At 45.0% G+C, this 21,669-nt stretch overlaps 1 protein-coding gene across 2 annotated transcripts in view; it reads left to right on the top strand.

Moving 5' to 3' along the window:
• The window catches only part of mtdha (metadherin a), a 120,077-nt gene that overhangs the window by 1,148 nt on the left and 97,260 nt on the right, over positions 1-21,669 (top strand). The window lies entirely within an intron of this gene.

Below are 21,669 nucleotides of genomic sequence, written 5' to 3'. Positions count from 1 at the left end.
GACCCCTGCCCCAAACCTTTTACAATGAGCACAGACCCTGCCCCAAACCCCTTAAAATTAACACAAACCCTGCCCCAAACCCCTTAAAATTAACACAAACCCTGTCCCAAACCCCTTAAAATTAACACAAACCCTGCCCCAAACCCCTTAAAATTAACACAAACCCTGTCCCAAACCCCTTAAAATTAACACAAACCCTGCCCCAAACCCCTTAAAATTAACACAAACCCTGCCCCAAACCCCTTAAAATTAACACAAACCCTGTCCCAAACCCCTTAAAATTAACACAAACCCTGTCCCAAACCCCTTAAAATTAACACAAACCCTGCCCCAAACCCCTTAAAATTAACACAGACCCCTGCCCCAAACCTTTTACAATGAGCACAGACCCTGCCCCAAACCCCTTAAAATTAACACAAACCCTGCCCCAAACCCCTTAAAATTAACACAAACCCCTGCCCAAACCCCCTTAAAATTAACACATACCTCATAAAATTAGCACAGACCCCTGCCCCAAACCCCTTAAAATTAACACAGACCCCCGCCCCAAACCTTTTACAATGAGCACAGACCCTGCCCCAAGCCCCCTTAAAATTAACACAGACCACCAAACCTCTTAAAATGAGATCAGATCCTGCCCCAAACCCCCTTAAAATTAACAAACCCTGTCCGACATCCTTAAAATGAACACAAACCCCTGTCCCAAACCCCCTTAAAATTAACACATACCTCATAAAATTAGCACAGACCCCCTGCCCGAAACCCCTTAAAATTAAAACAAACCCTGTCCGACCTCCTTAAAATTAACACAGACCCCTGCCCCAAACCCCTTAAAATTAAAACAAACCCTGTCCGACCTCCTTAAAATTAACACAGACCCCTGCCCCAAACTCCTTAAAATTAACACAAACCCTGTCCAACTCCTTAACATTAACACGGACCCCTCTTCAAAACTCCTTACAATTCACACATTCTTCCCCCGCCTGCCCCCACCCCCTACAAATAAATAACTCTGTATCCTTTTATAATTAACAACTCCTGAACCCCTGAAAAACCCCTCCTCACACTGAACCCCTTAAAATTAACCCACACCCTTAACCTCTTCAAATTAATAATTCTTGTAAACCCCTGAACCTTGTACAATAACCCAAATATGTACCCTTAAAGAAAAAAGTTGAGAATAACAATGTAGAGCCCCCTGGATGCCTAGGGACCTACAAGGGAGGATAAAGGAAAAAAAGGGAAGCATATGTCATATACCGACAGCTAAATACTGTAGAATTTCTGGAGAAATGTCGGGAGTTTGGAGGTGAAATTAAAAAGGATATTAGGAATGCTAAGAGAGAGCATGAAAAATTCTTGGCTAGTAAAATCAAGGAAAACCCAAAGATGTTCCATAAATATATTAAGAGCAACAGGATAACTAAAGAAAGGGTAGGACCTATTGGAGACCATGAGGGTCATCTTTGTGTGCAGGCGGAAGATGTGGGTATGGTTCTTAATCAAACTTTGCGTCTGTTTTTGCAAAAGAGAGGGGTGATGCAGACAATGCTATCGAGGAGGAGGATGTGAAATATTAGATGAAATAAACATACTGAGAGAGGAGGTACTAAGGGGTTTAGCAGCTTTGAAATTGGATAAGTCCCCAGGCCCGGATGAAATGCATCCCAGGCTGTTAAGTGAAGTAAAAGAGGAAATAGCCGAGGTTTTGACCATTTTCCAGTCCTCTTTGAATTCAGGCATGGTGCTGGAGGACTGTGAATGTAGTACCCTTGTGTAAGAAGGGAGCAAGGGATAGGCAGAGTAATTACAGGCCTGTCAGCCTAACCTTAGTGGTGGGAAAATTATTGGAAAAAATCCTGAAGGACAAGATAAATCTACGTTTAGAAAGTCAGTGATTAATCAGGGACAGTTGGCACGGATTTGTTAAGGGAAGATCGTGTTTTGATAAGATCCCACATGGCAGACTGGTCACAAAGGTTAAAGCCCATGGGATCCAGGGCAAAGTGGCAAGTTGGATCTGAAATTGGCTCAGAGGTAGGAAGCAAAGGGTAATGGTTGATGGATGTTTTTGTGACTGGAAGGATGTTTCCAGTGGGGTTCTGCAGGGCTCAGTACTAGGTCCCTTGCTTTTTGTGGTATACATTAATGATCTAGATTTGAATATAGGCAGTATGACTAAGAAGTTTGCAGATGACACAAATTGGTTGTGTGGTTAATACTGAAGAGGAAAGTCATGGACTGCAGGAGGATATCAATCTTCTGGTCAGGTGGGCAGAGTAGTGGCAAATGGAATTTAATTCGGAGAAATGTGAAGTAATGCACTTGGGTAGGGCTACTAAGGAAAGGGAATACACAATAAACGGTAGGCCACTTAGAAGTGTAGATGAACAAAGGGACCTTGGCGTACTTGTCCACAGATCCCTGAAAGTAGCAGGCCAGGTGGTTAAGAAGGCATAGGGAATGTTTGCCTTTATTGGTCGAGGCATAGAATATAAGAGCAGGGAGGTTATGCTTAAATTGTATAATACTTTGGTTAGGCCACAGCTGGAGTACTGCATGCAATTCTGGTTGCCGTATTATAGGAAGGGCGTGATTGCACTAGAAAGGGTGCAGAAGAGATTTACGAGGATGCTGCCTGGAATGGAGAATCTTAGCTATGAGGACAGATTGGATAGGCTGGATTTGTTCTCTTTGGCACAGAGGATGCTGGGGAGAACTCATTGAGGTGTACCCTGTATAACAATTTGAGGGGTCTAGATATAGTGGATAGCAAGGGCCTATTTTCCTTGGTGGAGGGGTCAATTACGAGGGGGCATATGTTTAGGGTGGTTGGTGGAAGGTTTAGAGGGGATTTGAGGGGGGTGCTTCTTCACGCAGAGGGTTGTGGGGGTCTGGAACTCGGTGCCTGGATGGGTGGTGAATGCAGAAACTCTCTCCACATTTAAAAGGTGCTTGGATGGGCACTTGAAGCTGGTAATTGGGATTAGACTGGATAACCTTTGTTTGGCGCAGATACAATGGTAAGTACTTCAGGGAATCTAGTATGGCCAGAGTGGTGATCTGGACTAGTTTTGATCGCCTGGAGAGGAATTTTCCCAGATTTTTTTTTCCCCAGTTGGCCTGGGTTGTTATCTTGTTTTTTTGCGCCTCCCTGAAGATCGTATGATTCCGTATGGGGTGAGTGTAAAATATGGCGATACATGGGTTATCGCGGTTGTGTGGCACGGATGCTCTTTACCTTTCCACCATTGTTCATTGTTCATCATCGGTTTATTTGTAACCTTCAGAGCTGCTGACCGAGGGCCGTGTGTCTTTTTGTCAGCTGGCATGGACATGATGGGCCGAAATGGCCGCCTTCTGCGCTGGAAATATCTGTTTCTTCTATGTTTCTAACCCCCTTAAAACGAACAACCTCCTTGTACCCTTTATAATTAGCAAAGCCCTGTACCCCTTATAATTAATCATTCATAAACCCACCCCAGAACTCCTTAACGCTTTGTACCTCATATAATTAATCTCCCTGTACCCTTCTAATCACGTCTGAACCCCTTAAAATAATTAATCCCCTCTGCACCCCTTGTAATAATTCCTTGAACTTAATGTGAACTTCTTATAATTAACAACGTTGTATTAACAAACCCCTTGTGCCCACCCTGAAGCCCTTAAACTGATTAGCCTCCATGTAAACGAACTTTAAAATCCTGCATCCTGAACACCATATAATTAACACACTGGATCAGCCTGGGGTGTTCATTTAACATGTTATTTTTAAGCTATTATTTGAAAGTGTATCCTTGCGGGGGCCCTGCTGAGTTACAGGGTATTTCTGATATTGAATCCGACATTGAAGCTTTTTCTGTTTGCCTTCTCCCCCCGGCCAATCATCCCCCTGAACAAATTCACAGGAAAGCCCCCCGGTCCCAGGAGGGAGTTTAAAACGGTCCTGCATTTATCCTCTGCTAAAGGGAGTTTGTCTTATTGTCAGTAAGTAGCCCAAGAGCTTTAGAGAGAGAGAGGAGGAGGAGGAGGGGGGGCAAGCTAAAGTCGGATATCTTCTCGATCTGCTTTCTGAACAGCCCGAGCCTTGTCGACGAGGCACGAGTGAGGTTAGGCCAGTATCCAAGAATCAGTTTTGTGATGTGGCAGTTCCACAGAGAGCGAGCGAGAGAGAGAGAGAGAGAGAGAGCAAGAAAATTGTGGCACAAATGAATTTATGATCGCAGACATGTTGCGTTTTTTTTGTGTGTGGTTGCGCATTCACAGGCAAATTTATCGCAATGATGCATTTAATGGTTACTTCCGCCTCCGTGTGGATTAACTGGAGCGATTTGCTAAAGAACAGTTAAAACGTGTGTGTCTTATCCAGATAGTTAGCCATAAACTCGCTTATCTATTGAGCAAATAAAAATGTTTGCTTTGTATTTTCTACTGAGAGCAGTTAGTGACAAGGTTCAGTGATACCTGAAAATGTCAAAGGATGTTAGTTAAATACTGTGTATTTTCTGAAATATTAACTGCAGAATTTTTCACATTCCCTTTCTGCAGAATGCTTTCAGTAAATTTCGAGGTTTTTAAGTTACAAATGTGTTGCGCTTTGAATTTGTCTTTGAAGTTTAGTTTGATAGTGGGAAGGGTTGAGACGCTGACCATTTTCAGAATCCCATCTTTGCAACCAAAGCAATTACCTTCAACTTTGTCTGGAGCTTTTTGTGCTTAATAAAAAGTGGAGAGACAGAGGTAGGAGGGGTGACTAAAAGCCTTGAAACATAGAAACATAGAAATTTACAGCTCAGAAGGAGGCCATTTCGGCCCATCGTGTCCGCGCCGGCCGATAAAGAGCCGCACGGCCCTCGGTCAGCAGCCCTGAAGGTTACATATAAACCTATGAATCGGAAAGGTAAAGAGCACCCAGCCCAACCAGTCCGCCTTATACAACTGCGACACCGCTTACACTGAAATATTGTACACTCTACCTCCAACCGGAGCCATGTGATCTCCTGGGAGAGGCAAAAACCAGATAAAAGCCCAGGCCAATTTAGGGAGAAAGAAAATCTGGGAAAATTCCTCTCCGACCCATCCAGGCGATTGAAACTAGTCCAGGAGACTGGTTCAAAAAAATGGGTTTTGAGGCTTTCAATGGAGAGAGAGGTAGAGATGTTTAGGAAGAAGGCTCCAGAGAGTGGGATCATGACAGTGAAGACAGCTAACAACTGTGGAAGAATACACGAAGGGACAGGGACAGAGGCAGGGAGCAGAGGGTTGCAAGAGGTGACCGAGATAGGGTGGAGCAAGGTAGTCAAGGGATTTGGAATGGGAGCTATAATGGAATATGTTGGTGAGCCAGAACAACCTACACCCCCCATTCCCGAGATCTCTGCGCTCCACCAATTCTGGCCTCGTGCGCATCCTCGATTTCAATCGCTCTACCATCGGCGGCCGTGCCTTCAGCTGCCCGGGCCCTAAACTATGGAATTCCTTCCCTAAATCTCTGTTTCTCTACCTCTCCTTTAAGACGCCACTTAAAACCTACCTCTTTGACCAAGCTTTTAGTCACCTGCCCTACTGTCTCCTTATGTGTTTCTGTGTCAAATTGTGTGCGGTAACGCTCCTGTGAAGTGGCTTGGGACATTTTGCTACGTTGCAGGCGCTATGTAATTGCAAGCTGTTGTTTAGTTCAGTTAGGATGGAGTGAACAGGAGTTGGTGTAGCAAAGGATGAGGGCGGCAGCGTTTCGGGCAGAAGTGTGGTTAATGATTTTGGCGACAGAGGAGCTGAGTTGATCACGAAGACGGCTAGTATTGCTCGGGTGAAATGAGGCGGTCTTGGTGCCTGACAGAATGCAGGGTTTAAAGGTCCCACTGACACCCGGGAGTCCCTGGCCAAACACCGCCCTAAGTGGAAGCAGTGCTTCCAGGAGTGCACTGAGCACCTCGAGTCTCATCGCAAAGAGCATGCAGGCAGCGGAAAGAGCGTGCGGCAAATCTGTCCCACCCTCCCTTACCCTCAATGACTATCTGTCCCACCTGTGACAGGGACTGTGGCTCTCGTATTGGACTGTTCAGCCACCTAAGGACTCATTTTAAGAGTGGAAGCAAGTCTTCCTTGATTCCGAGGCACTGCCTATGATGATGATGATGGCCAGGCAGTGCCAAGTTGTGGCTTAGTCAGCGCAAGTGAATGGGGAGGAGAATGGGATTGGTGACAGAGTAGGAGGATTTATGGTGCGAACCAAAAATAATGGCCTTGGTTTTAGAACATTTACACACTACACATTTATATAAAAAACACAATGTCTAGATATAATAGTGGCAAAACACATGGTTCAGAATGCAGTACCTGGGTATTCTGTTCTAGACCTGTCCCAGAGGTTCATACAGCTTGAAACATAGAAACATAGAAAATAGGTGCAGGAGTAGGCCATTCGGCCCTTCTAGCCTGCACCGCCATTCAATGAGTTCATGGCTGAACATTCAACTTCAGTACCCCATTCCTGCTTTCTCGCCATACCCCTTGATCCCCCTAGCAGTAAGGACCTCATCTAACTCCTTTTTGAATATATTTAGTGAATTGGCCTCAACAACTTTCTGTGGTAGAGAATTCCACAGGTTCACCACTCTCTGGGTGAAGAAGTTCCTCCGCATCTCGGTCCTAAATGGCTTACCCCTTATCCTTAGACTGTGACCCCTGGTTCTGGACTTCCCCAACATTGGGAACATTCTTCCTGCATCTAACCTGTCTAACCCCGTCAGAATTTTATATGTTTCTATGAGGTCCCCTCTCATTCTTCTGAACTCCAGTGAATACAAGCCCAGTTGATCCAGTCTTTCTTGATAGGTCAGTCCCGCCATCCCGGGAATCAGTCTGGTGAACCTTCGCTGCACTCCCTCAATAGCAAGAATGTCCTTCCTCAGGTTAGGAGACCAAAACTGTACACAATACTCCAGGTGTGGCCTCACCAATGCCCTGTACAACTGTAGCAACACCTCCCTGCCCCTGTACTCAAATCCCCTTGCTATGAAGGCCAACATGCCATTTGCTTTCTTAACCGCCTGCTGCACCTGCATGCCAATCTTCAATGACTGATGTACCATGACACCCAGGTCTCTTTGCACCTCCCCTTTTCCTAATCTGTCACCATTCAGATAATAGTCTGTCTCTCTGTTTTTACCACCAAAGTGGATAACCTCACATTTATCCACATTATACTTCATCTGCCATGCATTTGCCCACTCACCTAACCTATCCAAGTCGCTCTGCAGCCTCACAGCATCCTCCTCGCAGCTCACACTGCCACCCAACTTAGTGTCATCCGCAAATTTGGAGATACTACATTTAATCCCCTCATCTAAATCATTAATGTACAGTGTAAACAGCTGGGGCCCCAGCACAGAACCTTGCGGTACCCCACTAGTCACTGCCTGCCATTCTGAAAAGTACCCATTTACTCCTACTCTTTGCTTCCTGTCTGACAACCAGTTCTCAATCCATGTCAGTACACTACCCCCAATCCCATGTGCTCTAACTTTGCACATCAATCTCTTGTGTGGGACCTTGTCGAACGCCTTCTGAAAGTCCAAATATACCACATCAACTGGTTCTCCCTTATCCACTCTACTGGAAACATCCTCAAAAAATTCCAGAAGATTTGTCAAGCATGATTTCCCTTTCACAAATCCATGCTGACTTGGACCTATCATGTCACCTCTTTCCAAATGCACTGCTATGACATCCTTAATAATTGATTCCATCATTTTACCCACTACCGATGTCAGGCTGACCGGTCTATAATTCCCTGTTTTCTCTCTCCCTCCTTTTTTAAAAAGTGGGGTTACATTGGCTACCCTCCACTCCATAGGAACTGATCCAGAGTCAATGGAATGTTGGAAAATGACTGTCAACGCATCCACTATTTCCAAGGCCACCTCCTTAAGTACTCTGGGATGCAGTCCATCAGGCCCTGGGGATTTATCGGCCTTCAATCCCATCAATTTCCCCAACACAATTTCCCGGCTAATAAGGATTTCCCTCAGTTCCTCCTCCTTACTAGACCCCCCGACCCCTTTTATAACCGGAAGGTTGTTCGTGTCCTCCTTCGTGAATACCGAACCAAAGTACTTGTTCAATTGGTCCGCCATTTCTTTGTTCCCCGTTATGACTTCCCCTGATTCTGACTGCAGGGGACCTACGTTTGTCTTTACTAACCTTTTTCTCTTTACATATCTATAGAAACTTTTGCAATCCGTCTTAATGTTCCCTGCAAGCTTCTTCTCATACTCCATTTTCCCTGCCCTAATCAAACCCTTTGTCCTCCTCTGCTGAGTTCTAAATTTCTCCCAGTCCCCAGGTTCGCTGCTATTTCTAATGAGTTACTGCTGACATTTTAAGATGCAGAGTAATTCCATTATAGTTTCATTTTAAGACCCTTTTTGAAGGCACTTTACTCAACATCTCTTTCCCTCAGGCATGTTTATCTGATCGGCAGTGATGAAACATTATATTGTGGGTGCTGTAAATCAAGTTAGAAGTTTATATGGCAGATCATACAATGATTTTCTTCTGTTTTTAAGGAGGAAGGGTTGGGGAGAAGAGCGGGGAAATACTGAGTAACTTCAGAAATTTAAGCATCCATAATCTGGCACATTGAAAGACATAAGAATTAGGAGCAGGAGTGGGCCAAACGATCTTTGGAGTCTGTTCCACCATTCACTAAGATCATGGCTGATCTTCGACCTCAATCCACTATCTTTCCCCGATCGCCATTTCCTTCATTCATAGTGTTCAAAAATCTATCTCGGCCTTGAATATACTCAACGATTCCACAATCACAGCCCTCTGGGGCAGAGACTTCCAAAGATTCACAAGCCTCTGAGTGAAGAAATGTCTCCCCATCTCGGTCTCAAATAGCCGACCCTTTATTTTGAGACTCTGACCCCCCCCCCTTAGTTCTAGACTCTCCAGCCCGGGGGAAACAACCTCTCAGCATCTACCCTGTCAATCCCCCTCAGAATCTTGTATGCTTCACAATTGCTTATTTATCATTGTTTAGTTGTGATGTAACTTTTTTTAATTTTAAAAGTAACATTTTGTAGGTTATAAGATTTTCATGCATAATATTGGTTGACTGCTCAAAAAAAGCTGGATCTGCACGAGTACTGTATAGTGTTTTTCCGTGTGGGAGAGAGAGGGGTGCCATGTATCAAATGGTGTGGGGGGCGCGGGGAAACTCCCAAGGCTTTATCCTGAGTCTGCCGTTCAGCCTTTCTGCTGGCTTCTGGCCAAAAATTCAAAGGGGATACAATCCTAAAAGCTGGTAAATTCCAAAATAGATTGCTTGCGAAAGCAGACCTGTTTTATCAGGCGTTTCGCATAGTATGCTGCTGTGTTGCAGTGAAATGCAGCTCGTAACTTAGCACCACTGGACCCGTTGACATCTCCTCGCCCTGCACGGTCTGAACAAAAGGCCACTGTAGTAACTAGATGACTGCAAGCACTCTGTAGGCAAGTTGAAGAAATGCTGAGGGGGCCTGTTTTTCACTGGTGTGGCAAAAAGCTAGATTTTGTGATGCAGTTTCCCTCCCCGCTGGCGCTGATTATCCGCACAGATTTCTGCTCGGTGTAATCGTTTATAAATAGAATATCATGGTCAAAGCTATGGTATGGCGACTATCTCCACCTGTGAAGCATATAACTCAATTGTCTGCTTGTTCAGTGTTGCTGGCGGTGAGATTGGATGTAACGCTCCTATTTTTAAAAAAAGGAGGCAGACAAAAAGCAGGAAACTATAGACCAGTTAGCCTAACATCTGTGGTTGGGAAAATGTTGGAGTCCATTATTAAAGAAGCAGTAACAGGACATTTGGATAAGCAAAATTCGGTCAGGCAGAGTCGGCATAGATTTATGAAGGGGAAGTCATGTTTGACAAATTTGCTGGAGTTCTTTGAGGATGTAATGAACAGGATGGATAAAGCGGAACCAATGGATGTGGTGTATTTGGACTTCTAGAAGGCATTTGACAAGGTGCCACGTAAAAGGTTACTGCACAAGATAAAAGTTCACGGAGTTAGGAGTAATAAATTAGCATGGATAGAGGTTGGCTAACTAACAGAAAACAGAGAGTCATAATCTGGTTGGCAACCAGTAACTCGTGGGGTGCCACAGGGATCAGTGCTGGGAGCCCAACTATTTACCATCTATATTAATGACTTGGAAAAAGGGACCGAGTGTAATGTAGCCAAGTTTGCTGATGATACAAAGGTGGGAGGAAAAGCAATGTGAGGAGGACACAAAAAAATCTGCAAAAGGATATAGATAGGCTAAGTGAGTGGGCAAAAATTTGGTAGATGGAGTATAATGTTGGAAAGTGTGAGGTCATGCACTTTGGCAGAAAAAAATTAAAGAGCAAGTTATTATTTAAATGGAGAAAGATTACAAAATGCCGCAGTACAGCGGGACCTGGGGGTACTTGTGTATAAAATGCAGAAGGATAGTATGCAGGTACTGCAAGTGATCAGGAAGGTCAGTGGTATCTTGGCCTTTATTGTAAAGGGGATGGAGTATAAAAGCTACAGTTATACAGGGTATTGGTGAGGCCACACCTAGAATACTGCAGTTTTGGTTTCCATATTTACGAAAGGATATACTTGCTTTGGAGGCAGTTCAGAGAAGGTTCACTAGGTTGATTCTGGGGATGAGGGGGTTGACTTATGAGCAAAGGTTGAGTAGGTTGGGTCTCTACTCGTTGGAATTCAGAAGAATGAAGTGTGATCTTATTGAAATGTGTAAGATTATGAGGGGGCTTGACAAGGTGGATGCAGAGAGGGTGTTCCCACTGATGGGGGAGACTAGAACTCGAGGGCATGATCTTAGAATAAGGGGCCACCCTTTTAAAACTGAGATGAGGAGGAATTTCTTCTGAGGATTGTGAATCTGTGGAATATGCTGCCTGGGAGAGCTGTGGAAGCTGGGACATTGAATAAATTTAAGACAGAAATAGACAGTTTCTTGAGCGATAAGGGGTTATGGGGAGTGGGTGGGGAAGTGGAGCTGAGTCCATGATCGGATCAGCCATGGTTGCATTAAATGGCGGAGCAGGCTCGAGGGCCGTATGGTCTACCCCTGCTCCTATTATGAGAGGCTGCTGGTATGTCGGCAGCCCTCTCTTTCTATGAAAGTTCAACTGGCAGGAAAGGTTAACATGTTGGATTGTGACAGGCTGTGTGATCCATTAAAGCTCTTCCTTTCAGTAGATTGCAACAACAACTTGTATTTATATAGTGCCTTTAACATAGTGAAATGTCCCAAGGTGCATCACAGTATTGTGAGATGGAAAAAAAAATTGACACCGAGCCGGATAAGGAGAAATTACTGCAGGTGGCACGGGGCTTGGTCAAAGAGGTGGGTTTTAAGGAGCGTCTTGATAGAGGAAAGGTTTAGGCAGGGAGTTCGAGTTTAGGGCCCAGGCAACAGAAGGCACGGCCAACAATGGTTGAGCGATTTATAATCAGGGATGCTCAGGAGGACAGAATTAGAGGAGCGCAGACATCTTTGGGTGTGGGGGGGAGGTGCGGTTGTGGGGCTGGAGGAGATTACAGGGATAGGGAGGGGGGAGGGGGGGGAGGCCATGGAAGGATTTGAAAACAAGGATGAGAATTTTGAAATCGAAGCGTTGCTTAAGCAGTAGGTCAACGAGCACAGGGGTGATGGGTGAAATCTGTCATTGAACTGCAGTGTGCCTGCGTCTGTGTACATTGAGGCTGAACTCCAGGATATAGTCAATGTATTCACCGAGGCATATGAAAGCATGGGCCTTACGCGTAACATCCGTAAGACAAAGGTCCTCCACCAGCCTGTCTTCGCCGCACAGCACTGCCCTCCAATCATCAGGATCCACGGCGCGGCCCTGTGCAACGTGGCCCATTTCCCATATCTCGGGAGCCTCGTATCAACAAAGGCAGACATTGATGCGGAGATTCAGCATCGCCTCCAGTGCGCCAGCGCTGCCTTCGGGAAAGAGTGTTTGAAGACCAGGCCCTCAAATCTACCAACAAACTCATGGTCTACAGAACTGTAGTAATAACTGCCCTCCTGTATGGATCAGAGGCATGGACGATGTACAGAAGGCACCTCAAGTCACTGGAGATAGATCACCAACAAGTCTCCGCAAGATCCTGCAAATCCCCTGGGAGGACAGGTGCATCAACATCAATGTCCTCGACCAGGCTAACATCCCCAGCACTGATCAGCTTCGCTGGGCAGGCCACATAGTACGCGTGCCAGATACGAGACTCTCTAAGCAAATGCTTTATATGGAGCTCCTTCATGGCAAACGAGCCACAGGAAGACAGCGGAAACGTTACACGGTCACTCTCAAAGCCTCACTGACACCTGGGAGACCCTGGCCGCAGACCGCCCGAGGTGGAGAAAGTCCATCCGGGAGGGCGTTGAGCTCTGAGTCTCGACGCAAGGAGCATGAAGAGGCCAAGCGCAGGCAGCGGAAGGAGCGTGAGGCAAACCAGCCCTACCGACCCCTTCCCCCTCTTTCTCCCCCCCCCCCCCCCCCCCCTGACGAATATCTGGCCCACCTGCAGCAGGGTCTGTGGCTCTCTTATCGGACTGTTCAGCCATCAAAGAACTCACTTTGGGAGTGGAAGCAAGTCCTCCTCGATTCCGAGGGACTGCCTATGATGGATATGATGATGATGGATGTGTGAACGGGATTTGGTGCGAGTTAAGTTCTCCTATGATAATATCTAAGTATATTTTTAGCAACACGGGTGTTTTTTCCCTTTAGATTGGTAGATTATTTCTCATTCTCAGTAATAACATATTTCCTGATATGCTCTAAATTTGATTTCCATTCATTTGTGCCATCTGCGTGTCACAGTGCCAGCCGTGGCTCAGTGGGTAGCCTCTTTCGCCTGAGTCGGAAGGTTGTGGGTTCACGTCCCACGCATTGGCTGTAAAGCGCTTTGGGACATGCATTGGTCGTGGAAGGCACTATAGACATGCAAGTCTTTCTTTCCTGCTCCTGTTTCCTTGATGCGTGTTGACCTGTTGACTTGTCCACAACCATTGAATATTTTACACACTTTGAAATAGTTCCTCCTTAACCATCAAAATTCCTCTAAACTTTCTTCATAATTTAACCGTTTACATTTGTTTTCTTTGCATCATAGAAACATAGAAAATAGGTGCAGGAGTAGGCCATTCGGCCCTTCGAGCCTGCACCACCATTCAATATGATCATGGCTGATCATGTGATTTCAGTACCCCATACCCCTTGATCCCTTTAGCCGTAAGGGTCATATCTAACTCCCTCTTGAATATATCTAACGAACTGGCCTCAACAACTCTCTGTCGTAGAGAATTCCACAGGTTCACAATTCTCTGAGTGAAGAAGTTTCTCCTCATCTCGGTCCTAGCACCTTATCCTTAGACTGTGACCCCTGGTTCTGGACTTCCCCCAACATCGGGAACATTCTTCCTGCATCTAACCTGTCCAATCCCGTCAGAATTTTATATGTTTCTATGAGGTCCCTCCTCATTCTTCTAAATTCCAGTGACTATAAGCCGAGTTGATCCAGTCTGCCATTCCAGGAACATAAGAATTAGGAACAGGCATAGGCTATCGAGCCCCTCGAGCCTGCTCCGCCATTCAACAAGATTATGGCTGATCTGGCCGTGGACTCAGCTCCACTTACCCGCTCCCCATAACCCTTAATTCCCTTATTGGTTAAAAATCTATCTATCTGTGATTTGAATACATTTAATGAGCTAGCCTCAACTGCTTCCTTGGACAGAGAATTCCACAGATTCACAACCCTCTGGGAGAAGAAATTCCTTCTCAACTCGGTTTTAAATTGGCTCCCCCGCATTTTGAGGCTGTGCCCCCTAATTCTAGTCTCCCCGACCAGTGGAAACAACCCCTCTGCCTCTATCTTGCCTATCCCTTTCATTATTTTAAATGTTTCTATAAGATCACCCCTCATCCTTCTGAACTCCAACGAGTAAAGACCCAGTCTACTCCATCTATCATCATCAGGTAACCCCCTCATCTCCGGAATCAGCCTAGTGAATCGTCTCTGTACCCCCTCCAAAGTTAGTATATCCTTCCTTAAGTAAGGGGACCAAAACTGCACGCAGTACTCCAGGTGCGGCCTCACCAATACCCTGTACAGTTGCAGCAGGACCTCCCTGCTTTTGTACTCCATCCCCCTCACAATGAAGGCCAACATTCCATTCGCCGCCTTGATTACCAGCTGCACGTGCAAACTAATTTTTTGGGATTCATGCACAAGGACCCCCAGGTCGCTCTGCACCGCAGCATGTTGTAATTTCTCCCCATTCAAATAATATTCCCTTTTACTGTGTTTTTTTTCCAAGGTAGATGTCACATTTTCCGAATTGTATTCCATCTGGCAAACCTTAGCCCATTCGCTTAACCTATCTAAATCTCTTTGCAGCCTCTACACAACCCACTTTCCCACTAATCTTTGTGTCATCTGCAACTTTTGTTACACTACACTCTGTCCCCTCTTCCAGGTCAGCTATGTATATTGTAAACAGTTATGGTCCCAGCACCGATCCCTGTGGCACACCACTAACCACCGATTTCCAACCCGAAAAGGACCCATTTATCCCGACTCTCTGCTTTCTGTTAGCCAGCCAATTCTCTATCCATGCTAATACATTTCCTCTGACTCCGTATACCTTTATCTTCTGCAGTCTGGTGAACCTTCGCTGTACTCCCTCAATAGCAAGAATGTCCTTCCTCAGATTAGGAGACCAAAACTGTGCACAATATTCAAGATGTGGCCTCACCAAGGCCCTGCAGTAAGACTTCCCTGCTCCTATACTCAAATCCTCTCGCTATGAAGGCCAACATGCCATTTGCCTTCTTCACTGTCTGCTGTACCTGCATGCCAACTTTCAATGACTGATATACCATGACACCCAGGTCTCGTTGCACCTCCCCTTTTCCTAATCTGTCACCATTCAGATAATCTGCTTTCTTGCTTTTGCCACCAAGGTGGATAACCTCACATTTATTTACATACTGCATCTGCCATGCATTTGCCCACTCACCTAACCTGTCCAAGTCACCCTGCAGCCTCTTAGCGTCCTCCTCACAGCTCTCACCGCCACCCAGCTTAGTGTCATCTGCAAACTTGGAGATATTACATCCTTTCAAAGGAAACTATATCCTAATGACCATGATTCAGTACAGTGTTCTAGGTTTGGGCTAACCAGTGTATTATAGAGCTTGAGCAAACGTGTCCTCTAATGTTTTGGATATATATCCTAGTCTACTACTGATGTTTTACAGCATTACACCACTGAAAGTCAAGTCTACTTTTACATAGGGTTTACAGCACAGAAACAGACCATTCGGCCCATCTGATCTCTGTCGGTGCTTTGGCTCCACACGAGCCTCCTCCTGCCCAACTTCATCTAACGCCTTCTATTCCTTTCTTCCTCATGCACTTATCTAGCCTTCCTTTAGATACATCCATGCTATTCACCTCAACTGCTCCCTGTGGAAGTGAGTTCCACATTACAACCACTCTCCTGGTAAAGAAGTTTCTTCTGAATTCTTAATCGAATTTATTAGTGACTATCTTATATTTATGGTCCCTATTTTGGGACTCCTCCACAAATAAAAAAAAAAAGTCCTCTCTATATCTACCCTATCGAACCTTTTTTTAATAATTTTAATGACCTCTAACAGTTATAATTGTGTAGATATAGTAATATCATAGAATGGTACAGCACAGAAGGAGGCCATTCGGCCCATCGAGTCTGCTCCGGCTCTTTCGAAGAGCTGTCCAGTTAGTCCCACTCCCCCGCTCTTTCCCCATATCCCGACAATTGTTTTCTCCTTCATATATTTATCCAATTTCCTTTTTGAAGGTTACTATTGAATCTGTATCCACCACCCTATCAGGCAATGCGATCCAAATCCTAACCACTCGTGTAAAAACATTTTTCCTCATGTTGCCTCTGGTTCTTTTGCCAGTTACCTTAAATCCGTGCCCTCTGGTTATCGACCCTTCAGCGATTGGAAACAAGTTCTCTTTATTTACTCTCTCTAAACCCTCTATGATTTTAAACGCCTCCATCAAATCTCCTCTTGACCTTCTCTGCCCCGAGAACAACCCCAGCTTCTCCAGTCTCCACATGACTGAAGTTCCTCATCCCTGCAACCATTCTAGTAAATCTCTCTCTACCCTCTCCAAAACCTTCCCATCCTTCCTAAAATGTGGAGAATTGGGTACACTAGTCCACCTGTAGACACAGTATAATGGCCCCAATCATTCATTTGTCAAATATACTTTGTTGCATTTTTGACTTTTTTAAAAAAAAACCTTAACCGGTCAGTCAGCAATTCTTTTGCATTTCTCATTACATATGGCAATTCAACTCCTAGCTGATCCTGAGTGAAATGAGTTTCTACCATTAGTCCCTGGGGTGGGGTGAGCTAAATTAGCTGTCTCATTCTGGGCTCAGAATGGCTGGTATTATAAATTGTCACATTCAGTCAGTTCTAAGACTGGAGTTAAAGACCATTGTTGGGGTAAAATAGAAGGGATTTCTCTGAGTCAGAAGATTGTGGGTTCATGTCCACTCTGAGGACTTGAGCATAACAATCTTGGCTGATGCCAGCATCAGCACGGACACGATGGGCTGAAGTGGCTGCCCCCTGTGCTATAAATTTCTATGATTTGTCCAATGCAGTGATGAAGGAATGCAGTGATGAAGGAACACTGCACTGTTGGAGGTGCCGTCTTTCGGATGAGACGTTAAACCGAGGCCCCGTCTGCTCTCTCCAGTGGATGTAAAAGATCCCACGACACTATTTCAAAGAAGAGCAGTGGGAGTTATCCCTGGTGTCCTGGCCAATATTTATCCCTCAATCAACATAATAAAAAAACAGATTATCTGGTCATTATCACATTGCTGTTTGTGGGAGCTTGCTGAGTGCAAATTGGCTGCCGCAGTTCCTACATTACTACAATTCAAAGGTATTTCATTGGAATGTTGAATACTGCGTGCCAAAAGTAGAAACGCATTCCTGCCCTTCCCACAGCACTGATGAGTGCTAATATTTCACCAGAAAGTAACCTTCATATTCTACACAAGTGCAAATAGTTTATAGCATTAAAGGACCATTTAGGATTAAGATGAGGAGGAATTTCTTCATTCATTGGGTTGTGAATCTTTGGAATTCTCTACCCCAGAGGGCTGTGGGTGATGCTAAGTTGTTAAATATATTCAAGGCTGAGATCGCTAGATTTTTGGATACTAAGGGAACCAAGGCAAATGGGCATTGGGTAAAAATGTGGAGTTCAGGTCGAAGATCAGCCATGATCTTATTAAATGTAGGAGCAGGCTCGAGGTGCCGTGTGGCTTCGTCTTTTCTGCTAACAAGAAGTAAAGTTATTTTTTGTCACATGTCTTGAGGACAGATTTTGTGTTGCATCTAGCTCTTTGCAAGCACACCTCTTGGTGTGTTTCAGACCAGAAAGGTCCTGGTTCGATCCCAGCATAAACTTGGGAAGAAAAAAGAACTGTCAGTGTTCCTACTTGTGTTTGCTATGTGGTGATGTCCCTGTGTGTCAAAGTGAGGTGATGACGTGGTCGATCGAAGATTTTGACAACACTTGCTGCTCAAGGTCATACATGAATGAAAACAGGACAGCTGCTGGCACCTGTAGTAACAAAACGGCAAGTAACTGTCAGACGAGCAGGAAGTCATGGGCTAGGATTTGGGGAGGGACTTACTCCACTTGAGAATAACTCGCCCCTGAGGTGGCATCACAAATTGACAAACCTGTTGGAATTCTTTTTTTGCAAAACTCATCTCTGATTGAGATTATTTAGCTTGCTGAATAATTGAGGCCGACAAGGGACTTTGGAAGAAGTATATATATTTTTTAATGGAGCACAAAAACATAAGGAATAGGAGTAGACCACATGGCCCCTTGAGCCTGCTCCACCGTTCAATAAGATCATGGCTGATCTTCAAACTCGACACCACTTTTTTGCCCTAACCCCATATCTCTTGATTTCCTCAGTGTCCAAAAGCCTATAATGTAGCCTCATTCATTTTATATATGTTTTAAAATTATTTTACCTTAATGCACCTATAACTAGCCAATCCTACCTCTTCCCAGCTTCCTTCCAAGTCAGGTAAATTCGACAGAAAAGACAGTTGGTCTCACCAGTCTCTCACCTCCTGACTCCCCAAAGCCTTTCCACCATCTACAAGGCACAAGTCATTATAGGCGGTCCCTCGTATCGAGGATGACTTGCTTCCATGCCAAAAAAGGGATGAGTTCACAGGTGTTTCAATGAAGGACCTAATATTCCAGATCCCAAACTACATCCTGAAGGGTAGAAGATGCCTGCGTGGATTTTTTTAACGTGCGGTGGCCTTTGCACACCAGCCACCACATGGGCTTGACAGAGCTAGGTCTTGGTCCAGTGGTAAGGGTTAACCAAGACGACTGGAGACCAGCTCGCCGCGTTAGGGTTTCTGCGGTATTGAGCCCTCGGTATTCGTCATAAGCTTCCCTTAGTCAGGAGAGTGATGGAATACTCTTCACTTGGCTGAACGAGTGCAGCTCCAACAACACTCGAAGCTCAACACCATCCAAGATAAAACAGCCCGCTTGACCCCATCCACCACCTTCAACACTCACTCCCTCCATCACCGGCGCACCGTGGCTACAGTGTGTACCATCTACAAGATGCACTGCAGCAACTCGCCAAGGCTTCTTCGACAGCACCTCCCGAACCTGCGACCTCTACCGCCGAGAAGGGCAAGGGCAGCAGGCACGTGGGAACACCATCACCTGCACATTCCCCTCCAAGTCACACACCATCCTGCAATATTTTGCCGTTCCCTCATCGTCAAAATCCTGGAACCCCTCCCTGACAGCACTGTGGGGGTACCTTCACCACACGGACTGCAGCGGTTCAAGAAGGCTGCTCACCACCATCTCAAGGGCGATTAGGATTGACAAATCAGCGATGCCCACATCCCAGGAATGAATTAAAAAACAGTCTAATTTGTCACATTTGTTATTACCCATGTTGCGAGAGGGAAATGTCATCGGGTAGCAGGTGGGAAGGAATGTGAGGCCGCAGTCTTTATTTCCCATAATTGTGTGCACAAAATGGCAACTAACTTACTCGAATACAAAAATACCATCCACTTGTTTTAACTTTTTTTATAGGTCGGCAGCAAAAGATAAAATATTCCTAAAATACTTAATATTTCAATGTTCTATTCATCTAATTTTAATAAGTTTTATACATGTGAAGTATCTGTTCACAGAAGGTTGGAGTATATGCTATTTTATAAGCATAGTAACATTCTGTCACGTAGCGCACACATTTAGTTAAAGTGCAACAGAGTGTATCTTGGTGTGGTCTTTTAAGGGTAAGCAGTGTAATTGCAGTGCAATTGCTGCTTCCTCAGCGATTAGATGCTAATTGCTGTTTGGAGATTCTCAGATCGTTGAAGGTTGCACTAGATTTTTTTTAATGGATACTTTTATTAAAAAAAAATAATAATATATACTTTATTTTTCTAAAATGGGCTCCCAAAGTCAATTGGAAGGTCTGGTTTGTCTTTCTTGTGTCAATTAGAGGCTGCTTGTTGCTAATTGATCCACGAGATCAGACTCTTAACAGGAGGGTCGGGAAACAGAGGTCATTGGCAAAAGAGCCAGAGGGGGGTGATAGCATCATCAAAGAATCGTACTGCACAGAAAGAGGCCATGCGACCCACCGTACCGGTGCTGGCTCTTTGAAAGAACCATTCGGTTAGTCCCATTCCCCTGCTCGTGCCCCAGATAAGATTTATTTTAAGCAGTGTGTTATAATCTGGAATACGCTGTCTGAAAGGGTGGGGGTAAGCAGATTCAATAGTAACTTTCAAACGGCAATTGGATAAGTACTTGAAAAGGGAAAAAAAAATGCGGGGCTCTGGGGAAAGAGCGGGTCGAATTGGATAGCAGTGTGTGGAAAGTCCACCTTTTGTGCTGTAAGATTGAGAACTCCAGTAACAGGCAGTGCAATAAAATCGGTGATGTTTCAATTGTATTTTCCAGTAGATGGTGTAGGCACAGAGTGCAACTCCTGTTGCTATTATTCTCAATAATCTCAAAGTGAAGCATTGGTAACATTGCACTGATATTTCATGAGATAAATGTGAAGGTTTTGCTCTATTTATTTAATCCAATAATTAAATGAATTAAATTGTAATAGATACATTAAGGTCATATTCAGATGCCCTCCATGTTCTTTCGATTCAGAACCGTTCCTTTAGATTGGAAAATTGCACGTGTTACTCCGCTATTTAGAATGGTGAGAGAGGGAAACCAGGAAATTATAGACCGGTTAGCCTAACCTGTTGGGAAATTACTAAGAATCTGTAAGAACATAAGAAATAGGAGCAGGAGTAGGCCATTTGGCCCCTCGAGCCTGTTCTGTCATTCAATAAGATCATGGCTGATCTGATCTTGGCCTTGACTCCACTTTCCTGCCAGCTCCCCATAACATTCGACTCCCCTATAGTTCAAAAGTCTGTCTTGTCTCCACCTTAAATATATTCAATGATCCAGCCTCCACAGCTCTCTGGGGCAGAGAATTCCAAAGATTTACAACCCTTAGAGAGAAGAGATTCCTCCTCATCTCCGTTTTAAATGGGCGACCCCTTATTCTGAAACCATGCCCCCTAGTTCCAGATTCCCCCACGAGGGAAAACGTCCTCTCTGCATCTATTCCGTCCAGCCCCCTCATAATTAACGATAGTGACTGATCACAAAGTTTCAGCTGATCAGAGAGAGCCGGCATGGATTTGTAAAAGATAGGTCATGCCTGACAAACCTGATTGCATTTTTTGAAGAGGTGGCTAAAGTCGTCATCATAGGCAGTCCCCCGGAATCGAGGAAGACTTGCTTCCACTCTTAACATGGGCTCATAGGTGACTGAACAGCCCAATACGAGACCAACAGTCTCTGTCACAGGTGGGACAGATAGTCGTTGAGGGAAAGGGTGGGACTGTTATCTAAGGTAGAAGCCCACGGAACTGAGAGCAAATTATTAACCTGGTTAGGAACTTGTCTGAGCAGCAGGAGACAGAATAGGGATAATGGATAGGGACTTAATTTGGCAGGATGTGACTAGTGGTGCCCTGCAGGGATCTGTGTTGGCGCATCAACTATCCACTTTATTAACGACTTAGATGATGGGTAGAAAACCGCATATCCAAATTTGCCGATGAGACAAAGGTAGGCGGCGTTGTAGGCAGTGTAGATGAAAGAATAAAATTACAAAGGGATGTTGATAGATTAAGTAAATGAGCAAAACTGTGGCAAATGTGAGCTCATCCACTTTGGACCTAGAAAGGATACCGTCAACGATGTCTTGGCAAGATCCTACAAATCCCCTGGGAGGACAGACACACCAACGTTAACGCCCTCGACCAGGCCAACATCCCCAGCAATGAAGCACTGACCACACTCGATCAGCTCCGCTGGGCAGGCCACATCGTTAGCATGCCAGACACGAGGCTGCCAAAGCAAGCGCTCTACTCTGAACTCCTTCACGGCAAACGAGCCAACGGTGGGCAGAGAAAAGATTACAAGGACACCCTCA

This window comes from Pristiophorus japonicus, chromosome 1 (genome assembly GCF_044704955.1).
Source record: "Pristiophorus japonicus isolate sPriJap1 chromosome 1, sPriJap1.hap1, whole genome shotgun sequence".
NCBI classification, from domain to species: Eukaryota; Metazoa; Chordata; class Chondrichthyes; family Pristiophoridae; genus Pristiophorus; species Pristiophorus japonicus.
Note: the sequence above shows the minus strand (reverse complement) of the source record. Positions and strands in the feature narration are given on the sequence as shown.